The sequence below is a fragment of the Triticum urartu genome, chromosome 5 (assembly GCF_003073215.2).
Source record: "Triticum urartu cultivar G1812 chromosome 5, Tu2.1, whole genome shotgun sequence".
Classification (NCBI taxonomy): domain Eukaryota; kingdom Viridiplantae; phylum Streptophyta; class Magnoliopsida; order Poales; family Poaceae; genus Triticum; species Triticum urartu.
This window is the reverse complement of record NC_053026.1, coordinates 648948034-648962758: the sequence shown is the minus strand read 5'-3', so window position 1 is coordinate 648962758 and position 14725 is coordinate 648948034.

Below are 14725 nucleotides of genomic sequence, written 5' to 3'. Positions count from 1 at the left end.
GACTACTTGATAGTTCAGTGTGCCATGCTTTACGACTTCGAACCGGGACTTCAATGACGTTTTGAACGTCATGGAGCATATGAGATGTTCCAGGAGTTGAAGTTAATATTTCAAGCAAATGCCCGGATTGAGAGATATGAAGTCTCCAATAAGTTCTACAGCTGCAAGATGGAGGAGAATAGTTCTGTCAGTGAGCATATACTCAAAATGTCTGGGTATAAACATCACTTGATTCAACTAGGAGTTCATCTTCCGAATGATAGCGTCATTGACAGAATTCTTCAATCACTGCCACCAAGCTATAAAAGCTTCGTGATGAACTATAACATGCAAGGGATGGATAAGACGATTCCCGAGCTCTTCGCAATGCTAAAGACTGCGGAGGTAGAAACCAAGAAGGAGAATCAAGTGTTGATGGTCAATAAGACCACCAGTTTCAAGAAAAAGGGCAAAGGGAAGAAGAAGGGGAACTTCAAGAAGAACAGCAAGCAAGTTGCTGCTCAAGAGAAGAAACCCAAGTCTGGACCTAAGCCTGAAAGTGAGTGCTTCTACTGCAAGCAGACTGGTCACTGGAAGCGGAACTGCCCCAAGTATTTGGCGGATAAGAAGGATGGCAAGGTGAACAAAGGTATATGTGATATACATGTTATTGATGTGTACCTTACTAGAGCTCGCAGTAGCACCTGGGTATTTGATACTGGTTCTGTTGCTAATATTTGCAACTCGAAACAGGGACTACGGAATAAGCGGGCACTGGCAAAGGACGAGGTGACGATGCGCGTGGGAGACGGTTCCAAAGTCGATGTGATCGCAGTCGGCACGCTACCTCCACATCTACCTTCGGGATTAATATTAGACCTAAATAATAGTTATTTGGTGCCAGCGTTGAGCATGAACATTATATCTCGATCTTGTTTAATGCGAGACGGTTATTCATTTAAATCAGAGAATAATGGTTGTTCTATTTATATGAGTAATATCTTTTATGGTCATGCACCCTTGAAGAGTGGTCTATTTTTATTGAATCTCGATAGTAGTAATACACATATTCATAATGTTGAAGCCAAAAGATGCAGAGTTGATAATGAAAGTGCAACTTATTTGTGGCACTGTCGTTTAGGTCATATCGGTGTAAAGCGCATGAAGAAACTCCATACTGATGGACTTTTGGAACCACTTGATTATGAATCACTTGGTACTTGCGAACCGTGCTTCATGGGCAATATGACTAAAATGCCGTTCTCCGGTACTATGGACAGAGCAACAGATTTGTTAGAAATCATACATACCGATGTATGTGGTCCGATGAATGTTGAGGCTCGCGGATATGGGCATATCTACTTAATGAAACATAAGTCTGAAACATTTGAAAAGTTCAAAGAATTTCAGAGTGAAGTTGAAAATCATCGTAACAAGAAAATAAAGTTTCTACGATCTAATCGTGGAGGAGAATATTTGAGTTATGAGTTTGGTCTACATTTGAAACAATGCGGAATAGTTTCGCAACTCACGCCACCCGGAACACCACAACATAATGGTGTGTTCGAACGCCGTAATCATACTTTACTAGATATGGTGCGATCTATGATGTCTCTTACTGATTTACCGCTATCGTTTTGGGGTTATGCTTTAGAGACGGTTGCATTCACGTTAAATAGGGCACCATCGAAATCCGTTCAGATGACGCCTTATGAACTGTGGTTTGGTAAGAAACCAAAATTGTCGTTTCTTAAAGTTTGGGGCTGCGATGCTTATGTGAAAAAGCTTCAACCTGATAAGCTCGAACCCAAATCGGAGAAATGTGTCTTCATAGGATACCCAAAGGAGACTGAAGGCAAAACATTCATTGCTAAGAATGGATTCTTTCTAGAGAAAGAGTTTCTCTCGAAAGAAGTGAGTGCAAGGAAAGTAGAACTTGATGAGGTAACTATACCTGCTCCCTTATTGGAAAGTAGTTCATCACAAAAACCGGTTCTTGTGACGCCTACACCAATTAGTGAGCAAGTTAATCATGATGATCATGGAACTTCAGATCAAGTTGTTACTGAACCTCGTAGGTCAACCAGAGTAAGATCCGCACTAGAGTGGTACGGTAATCCTGTTCTGGAGGTTATGTTACTAGACCATGATGAACCTACGAACTATGAAGAAGCGATGGTGAGCCCAGATTCCACAAAATGGCTTGAGGCCATGAAATCTGAGATGGGATCCATGTATGAGAACAAAGTGTGGACTTTGGTTGACTTTCCCAATGATCGGCAAGCCATTGAAAATAAATGGATCTTCAAGAAGAAGACTGACGCTGACGGTAATGTTACTGTCTATAAAGCTCGACTTGTTGCAAAAGGTTTTCAACAAGCTCAAGGGATTGACTATGATGAGACTTTCTCACCTGTAGCGATGCTTAAGTCTGTCCGAATCATGTTATCAATTGCCGCATTTTATGACTATGAATTTTGGCAAATGGATATCAAAACTGCATTCCTGAATGGATTTCTGGAAGAAGAGTTGTATATGATGCAACCAGAAGGTTTTGTCGATCCAAAGGGAGCTAACAAAGTGTGCAAGCTCTAGCGATCCATTTATAGACTGGTGCAAGCCTCTCAGAGTTGGAATAAATGCTTTGATAGTGTGATCAAAGCATTTGGTTTTGTACAGACTTTTGGAGAAGCCTGTATTTACAAGAAAGTGAGTGGGAGCTCTGTAGCATTTCTGATATTATATGTGGATGACATATTGTTGATAGGAAATGATATAGAATTTCTGGATAGCATAAAGGGATAATTGAATAAAAGTTTTTCAATGAAAGACCTCGGTGAAGCTGCTTATATATTGGGTACCAAGATCTATAGAGATAGATCAAGATGCTTAATTGGACTTTCACAAAGCACATACCTTCACAAAGTTTTGAACAAGTTCAAAATGGATCAAACAAAGAAAGGGTTCTTGCCTGTGTTACAAGGTGTGAATTTGAGTAAGACTCAATGCCCGACCACTGTAGAAGATAGAGAGAAAATGAAAGATGTTCCCTATGCTTCAGCCATAGGCTCTATCATGTATGCAATGCTGTGTACCAGACCTGATGTGTGCCTTGCTATAATTCTAGCAGGGAGGTACCAAAGTAATCCAGGAGTGGATCACTGTACAACGGTCAAGAACATCCTGAAATACCTGAAAAGGACTAAGGATATGTTTCTCGTTTATGGAGGTGACAAAGAGCTAGTCGTAAATGGTTACGTCGATGCAAGCTTTGACACTGATCCGGATGATTCTAAATCGCAAACTGGATACGTGTTTACATTGAACGGTGGAGCTATCAGTTGGAGCAGTTCTAAACAAAGCGTCGTGGCGGGATCTACGTGTGAAGCGGAGTACATAGCTACTTCGGAAGCAGCAAATGAAGGAGTTTGGATGAAGGAGTTCATATCTGATCTAGGTGTCATACCTAGTGCATCGGGTCCAATGAAAATCTTTTGTGACAATACTAGTGCAATTGCTTTGGCGAAGGAATCCAGTTTTCACAAGAGAACCAAGCACATAAAGAGACGCTTCAATTCCTTCCGGGATCTAGTCCAGGTGGGAGACATAGAAATTTGCAATATAGATACGGATCTGAATGTTGCAGACCAGTTGAGTAAGCCTCTTCCACGAGCAAAACATGATCAGCACCAAGGCTCCATGGGTGTTATAATCATTACTGTATAATCTTGATTATTGACTCTAGTGCAAGTGGGATGCTGAAGGAAATATGCCCTAGAGGCAATAATAAAGTTATTATTTATTTCCTTATATCATGATAAATGTTTATTATTCATGCTAGAATTGTATTAACCGGAAACATAATACTTGTGTGAATACATAAACAAACAGAATGTCACTAGTATGCCTCTACTTGACTAGCTCGTTGATCGAAGATGGTCATTTGATTAATGGGATCAAATCATTAGGAGAATGATGTGATTGACTTGACCCATTCCATTAGCTTAGCACTCGATCATTTAGTATGTTGTTATTGCTTTCTTCATGACTTATACATGTTCCTATGACAATGAGATTATGCAACTCCAGTTTACCGGAGGAACGCTTTGTGTGCTACCAAACATCACAACATAATTGGGTGATTATAAAGGTGCTCTATAGGTGTCTCCGAAGGTACTTGTTGGGTTGGCGTATTTCGAGATTAGGATTTGTCACTCCGATTGTCGGAGAGGTATCTCTGGGCCCTCTCGGTAATACACATTACTTAAAGCCTTGCAAGCATTGCAACTAATGAGTTAGTTGCGGGATGATGTATTACAGAACGAGTAAAGAGACTTGCCGGTAACGAGATTGAACTAGGTATTGAGATACCAACGGTCGAATCTAGGGCAAGTAACATACCGATGACAAAGGGAACAACGTATGTTGTTATGCGGTCTAACCATAAAGATCTTTGTAGAATATGTGGGAGATAACATGAGCATCCAGGTTCCGCTATTGGTTATTGACCGGAGACATGTCTCGGTCATGTCTACATAGTTCTCGAACCCGTAGGGTCTGCACGCTTAACGTTTCGATGATAGTTATATTATGAGTTTATATATTTTGATGTACCGAAGGTTGTTCGGAGTCCCGGATATGATCACGGAAATGACGAGGAGTGTCGAAATGGTCGAGACATGAAGATTGATATATTGGAAGCCTATATTTGGATATCGGAAGTGTTCCGGGTGAAATCGGGATTTTACCGGAATACTAGAGGGGTTACGGGAACCCCCCCCCCCGGGGGGGGGGGGGGTTAATGGGCCATAATGGGCCTTAGTGGAGAAGAAGAGAGGCGGCCAGGGCAAGGGCCGCGCGCCCCTCCCCCTAGTCCGAATAGGACAAGGAGAGGGGTGCGGCGCCCCCCCCCTTCCTTCTTCTCCTCCACCTCTTTCCCCCTCTTCTCCTAATCCAACAAGGAAAAGGGAGGGAGTCCTACTCCCAGTGGGAGTAGGACTCCTCCTGGCGCGCCCCTCCTGGCCGGCCGCACCTCCCCCCCTTGCTCCTTTATATACAGGGGCAGGGGGGGTACCCTAGAGACACAAAAATTGATCGTTTGATCTTTTAGCCGTGTGCGGTGCCCCCCCTCCACCATAGTCCACCTAGATAATACTGTAGCGGTGCTTAGGCGAAGCCCTGTGTCGGTAGAACATCATCATCGTCACCACGCCGTCGTGCTGACGAAACTCTCCCTCAACACTCGGCTGGATCAGAGTTCGAGGGGCGTCATCAGGCTGAATGTGTGCTGAACTCGGAGGTGTCGTACGTGAAGACGTACGACTACATCAACCGCGTTGTGCTAACGCTTCCACTTTCGGTCTACGAGGGTACGTGGACAACACTCTCCCCTCTCGTTGCTATGCATCACCATGATCTTGCGTGTGCGTAGGAAATTTTTGGAAATTACTACGTTCCCCAACATCTACCTCCCCTTTAGCATTGCAAAGAGCTCGGGGATTTTCTTATCCATCCCTTGCATATTATAGTTCCTCACGAAGCTCTTGTAGCTTGGTGGTAGTGATTGAAGAACTCTGTTAATGACACTATCATCAGGAAGATTAACTCCCAGCTGAGTCAAGTGGTTGTGGTACCTAGACATTCTGAGTATATGTTTACTGACAGAACTATTCTCCTCCATTTTGCAGCTGTAGAACTTATTGGAGACTTCAGATCTCTCAATCCGGGCATTTTCTTGAAATTGTAACTTCAACTCCTGGAACATCTCATATGCTCCATGACGTTCAAAATGTCGTTGAAGTCCCGGTTCTAAGCCGTAAATCTTGGCACACCGAACTATCGAGTAGTCATCAACTTTGCTCTGCCAGACATTCATAACATCTGGTGTTGCTCCTGCAGTGGGTTTGTCACCTAGCGGTGCTTCCAGGACGTAATTCTTTTGTGCAGCAATGAGGATAATGCTCAAGTTATGGACCCAGTCAGTGTAATTGCTACCATCATCTTTCAACTTAGCTTTCTCTAGGAACACATTAAAATTCCACGGAACAACAGCACAGGCCATCTATCTACAACAACATAGACATGCAAAATACTATCAGGTACTAAGTTCATGATAAATTGAAGTTCAATTAATCATATTACTTAAGAACTCCCACTTAGATAGATATCCCTCTAATCAGTTAAGTGATCACGTGATCCATATCAACTAAACCATGTCCGATCATCACGTGAGATGGAGTAGTTTTCAATGGTGAACATTGAAGGAAACATGCCCTAGAGGCAATAATGAAGTTATTGTTTATTTCCATATAATGATAAATGTTTATTATTCATGCTAGAATTGTATTAACCGAAACTTAGTACATGTGTGAATACATAGACAAACAGAGTGTCACTAGTATGCCTCTACTTGACTAGCTCGTTGAATCAAAGATGGTTAAGTTTCCTAGCCATAGACATTAATTGTCATTTGATTAACAGGATCACATCATTAGAGAATGATATGATTGACTTGACCCATTCCATTAGCTTAGCATTTGATCATTTAGTATTTTGCTATTGCTTTCTTCATGACTTATACATGTTCCTATGACTATGAGATTATGCAACCCCCGAATACCGCAGGAACACTTTGTGTGCTACCAAATGTCACAACGTAACTGGGGTATTATAAAGGTGCTCTATAGGTGTCTCCGATGGTACTTGTTGAGTTGGCATAGATCGAGATTAGGGTTTGTCACTCCGATTATCGGAGAGGTATCTCTAGGCCCTCTCGGTAATGCACATCACTATAAGCCTTGCAAGCATTGTAACTAATGAGTTAGTTGCGGGATGATGTATTACATAACGAGTAAAGAGACTTGTCGGCAACAAGATTGAACTAGGTATTAATATACCGACGATCGAATCTCGGGCAAGTAACATACCGATGACAAAGGGAACAACGTATGTTGTTATGCGGCTGGACCGACAAAGATCTTCGTAGAATATGTAGGAACCAATATGAGCATCCAGGTTCCGCTATTGGTTATTGACCGGAGACGTGTTTTGGTCATGTATACATAGTTCTCGAACCCGTAGGGTCCGCACGCTTAACGTTCGGTGACGATCAGTATTATGAGTTTATGTGATTTGATGTACCTAAGGTAGTTCGGAGTCCCGGATGAAATCGGGGACATGACGAGGAGTCTCGAAATTGTCGAGACGTAAAAATCGATATATTGGACGACTATATTCGGATATCGAAAAGGTTCCGAGTGATTCGGGTATTTTTCAGAGTACTGGAGAGTTGCAGAAATACGGGGAAGAAGTATTGGGCCTCATGGGCCAGGTGGTGGAAGAGAGTAGGCAGGGCGCGCGCCCCCCTAGCCCAAACCGAATTGGACTAGGGGGCCAAACCCCTTTCCTCCTTTCCTCCCTCTCCTTCCTTCTGCCCTTCCCCCTTCCTTTCCTCCTCCTAGTAGGAGTAGGAAAGGGGGGTCCTACTCCTACTAGGAGGAGTACTCCTCCTCCTGGCGCGCCCTAGGAGGGCCGGCCGGCCTCCCCCCTTGCTCCTTTATATACGGGGGCAGGGGGCACCCTAGAGCACACAAGTTGATCATTGATCCATTAGCCGTGTGCGGTGCCCCCCTCCACCATAATCCACCTCGATCATATCGTAGCGATAGATGCTTAGGAGAAGCCCTGCGTCGGTAGCAACATCATCACCGTCATCACGCCGTCGTGCTAACGAAACTCTCCCATGAAGCTCTGCTGGATCGGAGTTCATGGGACGTCATCGAATTGAACATGTGCTGAACTCGGAGGTGCCGTGTGTTCGGTACTTGGATCGGTCAGATCGTGAAAACGTTCGACTACATCAACCGTGTTCTCATAACGCTTCCGCTTACGGTCTATGAGGGTACATGGACGATACTCTTCCCTCTCGTTGCTATGCATCACCGTGATCTTGCGTGTGCGTAGGAAATTTTTGAAATTACTGCGTTCCCCAACAGTGGCATCCGAGCTAGGTGTATGCGTAGATGTTATATGCATGAGTAGAACACAAAGGAGTTGTGGGCGTGGGTATATACATATTGCTTGCCGTCACTAGTTGATTCTTGATTCAGTGGCATTGTTGGATGAAGCGGCCCAGACCGACATTATGCGTATGCTTACGCGAGACTTGTTCTACCGCCGTGATTCACACACAGGTGGCTAGTGGGTGTCTTTTTCTCCAACTTTAGTTGAATCAGTTTCAATGAACATGGTTCTTTCTGAAGAACGGTTCTTGCTCAGCCCATAGCAGCCACATAAAACTTGCAACTACAAAGTAGAGGACGTCTAACTTGTTTTTGCAGGGCATGTTGTGATGTGATATGGTAAAGACGTGATGAGATATAAATTTTTGTATGAGATGATCATGTTTTGTTGAAGTTATCGGCAACTGGCATAAGCCTTATGGTTGTCTATTTATTGCATAAGATGCATGCGCAAATAATTGCTTTACTTTATCGCTATGCGATTGCAATAGTTGCAAGAGCAATAGTTGGCGAGACGACCATGTGACGACACGTTGATAGAGATCAAGATGATGGAGATCATGGTGTCATGCCGGTGGCGCTAGAGATCATGACGGTACTTTGGAGATGGAGATCAAAGGCGCAAGATGATCACGGCCATATCATGTCACATATTTTGATTGCATGTGATGTTTATCCTTTATGCATCTTATTTTGATTAGTTCAGCGGTAGCATTATAAGATGATCCCTCACTAAATTTCAAGGTACAAGTGTTCTCCCTAAGTATGCACCGTTGCCAAAGTTCGTCGTGCCGAGACACCATGTGATGATCGGGTGTGATAAGCTTTACGTTCACATACAACGGGTGCAAGCCAGTTTTGCACATGCATAAACACTCGGGTTAAACTTGACGAGCCTAGCATCTGCAGATATGGCCTCGGAACACTGAGACCGAAAGGTCGGGAGTGAATCATATAGTAGATATGATCAACATAGTGATGTTCACCATTGAAAACTACTCCATCTCACGTGATGATCGGACATGGTTTAGTTAATATGGATCACATGATCACTTAGATGATTAGAGGGATGTCTATCTAAGTGGGAGTTCTTTAGTAATTTGATTAAATTGAACTTTAATTTATCATGAACTTAGTCCTGATAGTATTTGCATATATATGTTGTTGATCAATTGCTTGCGATGTAGCTCCCTGTTTATTTTTGGTATGTTCCTAGAGAAAAATAAGTTGAAAGATGTTATTAGCAATGATACGGACTAGCTCCGTGATCTGAGGGTTATCCTCATTGCTGCGCAGAAGTATTATGTCATTGATGCACCGCTAGGTGACGGACCTATTGCAGGAGCAGATACAGACATTATGAACGAAGCTCGGTATGATGACTACTTGATAGTTTAGTGAACCATGCTTTACGGCTTAGAACCGAGACGTCAAAAACATTTTGAACGCCACGGAGCATATAAGATGTTCCAAGAGCTGAAATTGGTATTTTAGACTCATGCCCGAGTCGAGAGGTATGAGACCTCTGATAAGTACTTTGCCTACAAGATGGAGGAGAATAGCTCAACCAGTGAGCATGTGCTCAGATTGTCTGAGTACTACAATCACTTGAATCAAGTGGGAGTTAATATTCCAGATAAGATAGTGATTGACAGAGTTCCCTAGTCACTATCACCAAGTTACTCAAACTTTGTGATGAACGATAATATGCAAGGGATAACGAAAATGATTTCCAAGCTCTTCGTGATGCTGAAATCGATGAAGGTAGAAATCAAGAAAAGCATCAAGTGTTGATGGTTGAAAAGACCACTAGTTTCAAGTAAAAGGGCAAGGGAAAGAAAGGGAACTTCAAGAATAATGGCAAGCAAGTTGCCACTCCCATGAAAAAGCCCAAAGCTAGACCCAAGCCTAAAACTGAGTGCTTCGACTGCAAAGGAAATGGTCACTGGAAGTGGAACTACCCTAGATACTTGGCGGATAAGAAGGATGGCAAAGTGAACAAAGGTATATTTGATATACATGATGTGTACTTTACTAGTGTTCATAGCAAACACCTCGGTATTTGATATTGGTTCAGTTGCTAAAAGTAGTAACTCAAAACTTGAGTTGCAAAATAAACAAAAGACTAGTTGAGGGCGAGGTGATGATGTGTGTTGGAAGTGATTCCAAAGGTTGATAAGATCATGCTACCTCTTGAGCACTGCGTTGGATTTCCTTGAAGAGGAAAGGATGATGCAGCAAAGTAGCGTAAGTATTTCCCTCAGTTTTTGAGAACCAAGGTATCAATCCAGTAGGAGGCTATGCGCGAGTCCCTCGTACCTGCACAATACAAATAACTCCTCGCAACCAACGCGATAAGGGGTTGTCAATCCCTTCACGGTCACTTACGAGAGTGAGATCTGATAGATATGATAAGATAATATTTTTGGTATTTTGTGATAAAGATGCAAAGTAAAATAAAAGCAAAGTAAAAGGCAAAGGAAATAACTAAGTATTTGAAGATTAATATGATGAAGATAGACCCGGGGGCCATAGGTTTCACTAGTGGCTTCTCTCAAGAGCATAAGTATTTTACGGAGGGTGAACGAATTACTGTTGAGCAATTGATAGAATTGAGCATAGTTATGAGAATATCTAGGTATGATCATGTATATAGGCATCACGTCCAAGACAAGTAGACCGACTCCTTCCTGCATCTACTACTATTACTCCACTCATCGACCACTATCCAGCATGCATCTAGAGTATTAAGTTCATGAAAACAGAGTAACGCCTTAAGCAAGATGACATGATGTAGAGGGATAAATTCATGCAATATGATAAAACCCCATCTTGTTATCCTCGATGGCAACAATACAATACGTGCCTTGCTGCCCCTGCTATCACTGGGAAAGGACACCACAAGATTGAACCCAAAGCTAAGCAGTTCTCCCATTGCAAGAAAGATCAATCTAGTAGGCCAAACCAAACTGATAATTCGAAGAGACTTGCATATATAACCAATCGTACATAAAAGATTTTAGAGAAGAATCAAATATTGTTCATAGATAACCAATCGTACACAATTGATCGGTCTCAACAAACACACCGCAAAAAGAAGATTACATCGAATAGATCTCCACAAGAGAGGGGGACAACATTGTATTGAGATCCAAAAAGAGAGAAGAAGCCATCTAGCTAATAACTATGGACCCGCAGGTCTGAGGTACAATACTCACACTTCATCGGAGAGGCTATGGTGTTGATGTAAAAGCCCTCCGTCATGGATGCACTAGTAGAAAAAGGACCTAATGTGAGACACATTAGTGCCGGTTTGATTTTAGCCCGGTACTATTGGTACCATTAGTGCCGGTTCGAACGGCTATGCATTAATGTCGGTTCGTGTTGAACCTTTAGTACCGGTTCGTGCCACGAACCAGTACTAAAGGGGTGATGGCAGGCTGGCGTCAGGCCGGGGCCCCACGATCACCTTTAGTACCAGTTCGTGTCACAAACTGGTACTAAAGGGCTAACCTTTAGTACCGGTACTAAAGGGGTCTAAACTATAGTGCCGGTTTGTGAATTTTCAAACTCTACCCCCCCCCCCCCCCCCCCCCCGTGTGTCGCCATTTCAGTTCTGAAAAATCAAAAGAAAATGATAAAAACTTCAAAAAATAAAATCCTTCGAGAGGTAGTTATATTACTACATCTACTAGTTAGGAAAATTTGAAAACTTAAATTTGGACATGTTTTGCAAAAAGTGTATGGAAAATGTAAAATGGCTATAACTTTTGCATACGATGTCGGAAAAAACGTATAATATATCAAAAAATTCAGCACGAAAATCCGCATCCGATGGAGACCGCCTACGGCCTGTTTGCAATTTTTTAGAATCCTCAAATTCCAAAACGAAAAAAAGATATGGTCAAATTTCAGTTTTTTTAAAAAAATTGGTTAAATCTGGTCAAACTACTTATTCAAGAAGTATTAATGTTACTACATAATTATTCAAGAATATTAGTGTTACTAAATAATTATTTCAATTTTTTAAATTTTGGTCAAATCTGGTCAAACTATGGTCAAACTATGGTCAAACTTATTCAAGAAATATTAGTGTTACTAAATAATTACTGTTTTTTAGAATAATAGTTTCAAACTCAAACGGTGAAACGTGTGACCTAATGCTCAAGCTAAACTGCTGAGGGTTAATAGGATTGACAGCTTACATTTGTCAGGAAAACAACAAGTGCAGACTTGGAATGTAGGGGGAATAGAACTCTGAAGTTAAGCGTGATCAGGCTGGGGGAGTGAGAGGATGGGTGACCGGTCGGGAAGTCAGGTGATTTGGAATGAGTGATCCACACTTGAGCAGTTAAGAGAGGTGATTAGAGACTAAATCATCAAATAATTCAGAAAAAATAAAAATTGAAAAAAAATCAATTTTTTTTTCCAAAATTTTCAAAAAAAATCAAAAAAACCTTTAGTACCGGTTGGTGACAGCAAACGGTACTAAAGGTCCCCCATACCAGGGTGCGAGCTCACGCCACGTGGTGGCACTTTAACGCCATAAAAGGAGAAAGTCTCACATCAACGAGGCTAATCAATGGGCTATGGAGATGCCCATCGATTGATGTTAATGCAAGGAGTAGGGATTGCCATGCAACGGATGCACTAGAGCTATAAATGTATGAAAGCTCAACAAAAGAAACTAAGTGGGTGTGCATCCAACTTACTTGCTCACGAAGACCTAGGGCACTTGAGGAGGCCCATTGTTGGAATATACAAGCCAAGTTCTATAATGAAAAACTCCCACTAGTATATGAAAGTGACAAAACAAAAGACTCTCTATCATGAAGATTATGGTGCTACTTTGAAGCACAAGTGTGGCAAAGGATAGTAGCATTGTCCCTTCTCTCTTTTTCTCTCTTTTTTTTGGGCCTTCTCTTTTTTATGGCCTTTCTCTCCCCTTTTTTTAATTCCTCACTTGGGACAATGCTCTAGAAAATGATGATCATCAAACTTCTATTTATTTACAACTCAATGATTACAACTTGATGCTAGAACAAAAGATGACTCTATATGAATGCCTCCGGCGGTGTACCGGGATATGCAATGAACCAAGAGTGACATGTATGAAAGAATTATGAATGGTGCTTTGCCACAAATACTATGTCAACTACATGATCGTGCTAAGAAATATGACAATGATGAATGTGTCATGATGAACGGAATGATGGAAAGTTGCATGGCAATATATCTCGGAATGGCTATGGAAATGCCATAATAGGTAGGTATGGTGGCTGTTTTGAGGAAGATATAAGGAGGTTTATGTGTGAAAGAGCGTATCATATCACGGGGTTTGGATGCACCGGCGAAGTTTGCGCCAACTCTCAATGTGAGAAAGGGCAATGCACGGTACCAAAGAGGCTAGCAAGGATGGAAGGGTGAGAGTGCATATAATCCATGGACTCAACATTAGTCATAAAGAACTCACGTACTTATTGCAAAAATCTACAAGTCATCAAAAACCTCGGTACTACGTGCATGCTCCTAGGGGGATAGATTGGTAGGAAAAGACCATCGCTCGTCCCCGACCGCCACTCATAAGGAAGACAATCAAATAACACCTCATGTTTCAAATTTGTTGCATAATGTTTACCATACATGCATGCTACGGGACTTGCAAACTTTAACACAAGTATATCTCAATTTCACAACTACTCAACTAGCACGACTTTGATATTATTACCTCCATTTCTCAAAACAATCATCAAGCATCAAACTTCTCTTAGTATTCAACACACTCATAAGAAAGTTTTATTATTAATCTTGCATACCAAGCATATTAGGATTTTAAGCAAATTACCATGCTATTAAGACTCTTAAAATAATCTAAGTGAAGAATGAGAGATCAATAGTTTCTATAAAACAAATCCACCACCTTGCTCTAAAGGATATAAGTGAAGCACTAGAGCAAAATTATATAACTCAAAAGATATAAGCGAAGCACATAGAGTATTCTAACAAATTCCAAATCATATATGGCTCTCTCAAAAGGTGTGTACAGCAAGTATGATTGTGCTAAACTAACAAGCACAGGCTCAAATCATACAAGACGCTCCAAGTAAAACACATATGATGTGGTAAATAAAAATATAGCTCCAAGTAAAGTTACCGATAGAAGTAGACGAAAGAGGGGATGCCTTCCGGGCATCCCCAAGCTTTGGATTTTAGGTGTCCTTAGATTATCTTGGGGGTGCCATGGGAATACCCAAGCTTAGGCTCTTGCCACTCCTTTTCCATAATCCATCAAATCTTTACCCAAAACTTGAAAACTTCACAACACAAAACTTAAAGTAGAAAATCTCATGAGCTCCGTTAGCGAAAGAAAACAAAAGGACACTTCAAGGTACTGTAATGAACTCATTATTTATTTATATTGGTGTTAAAACTACTGTATTCCAACTTCTCTATGTTTTATAAAATATTTTACTAGCCATAGATTCATCAAAATAAGCAAACAACACACGCAAAACAGAATCTGTCAAAAACAGAACAGTCTGTAGTAATCTGTAACTAACGGAAGATCTGGAACCCCAAAAATTCTAAAATAAATTTCTGGACGTGAGGAATTTATCTATTAATAATATTCAAAAAGAATTAACTAAATATCACTTCCCAAATAAAAATGTCAGCAGTTCTCGTGAGCGCTAAAGTTTCTGTTTTTTACAGCAAGATAACAAGAC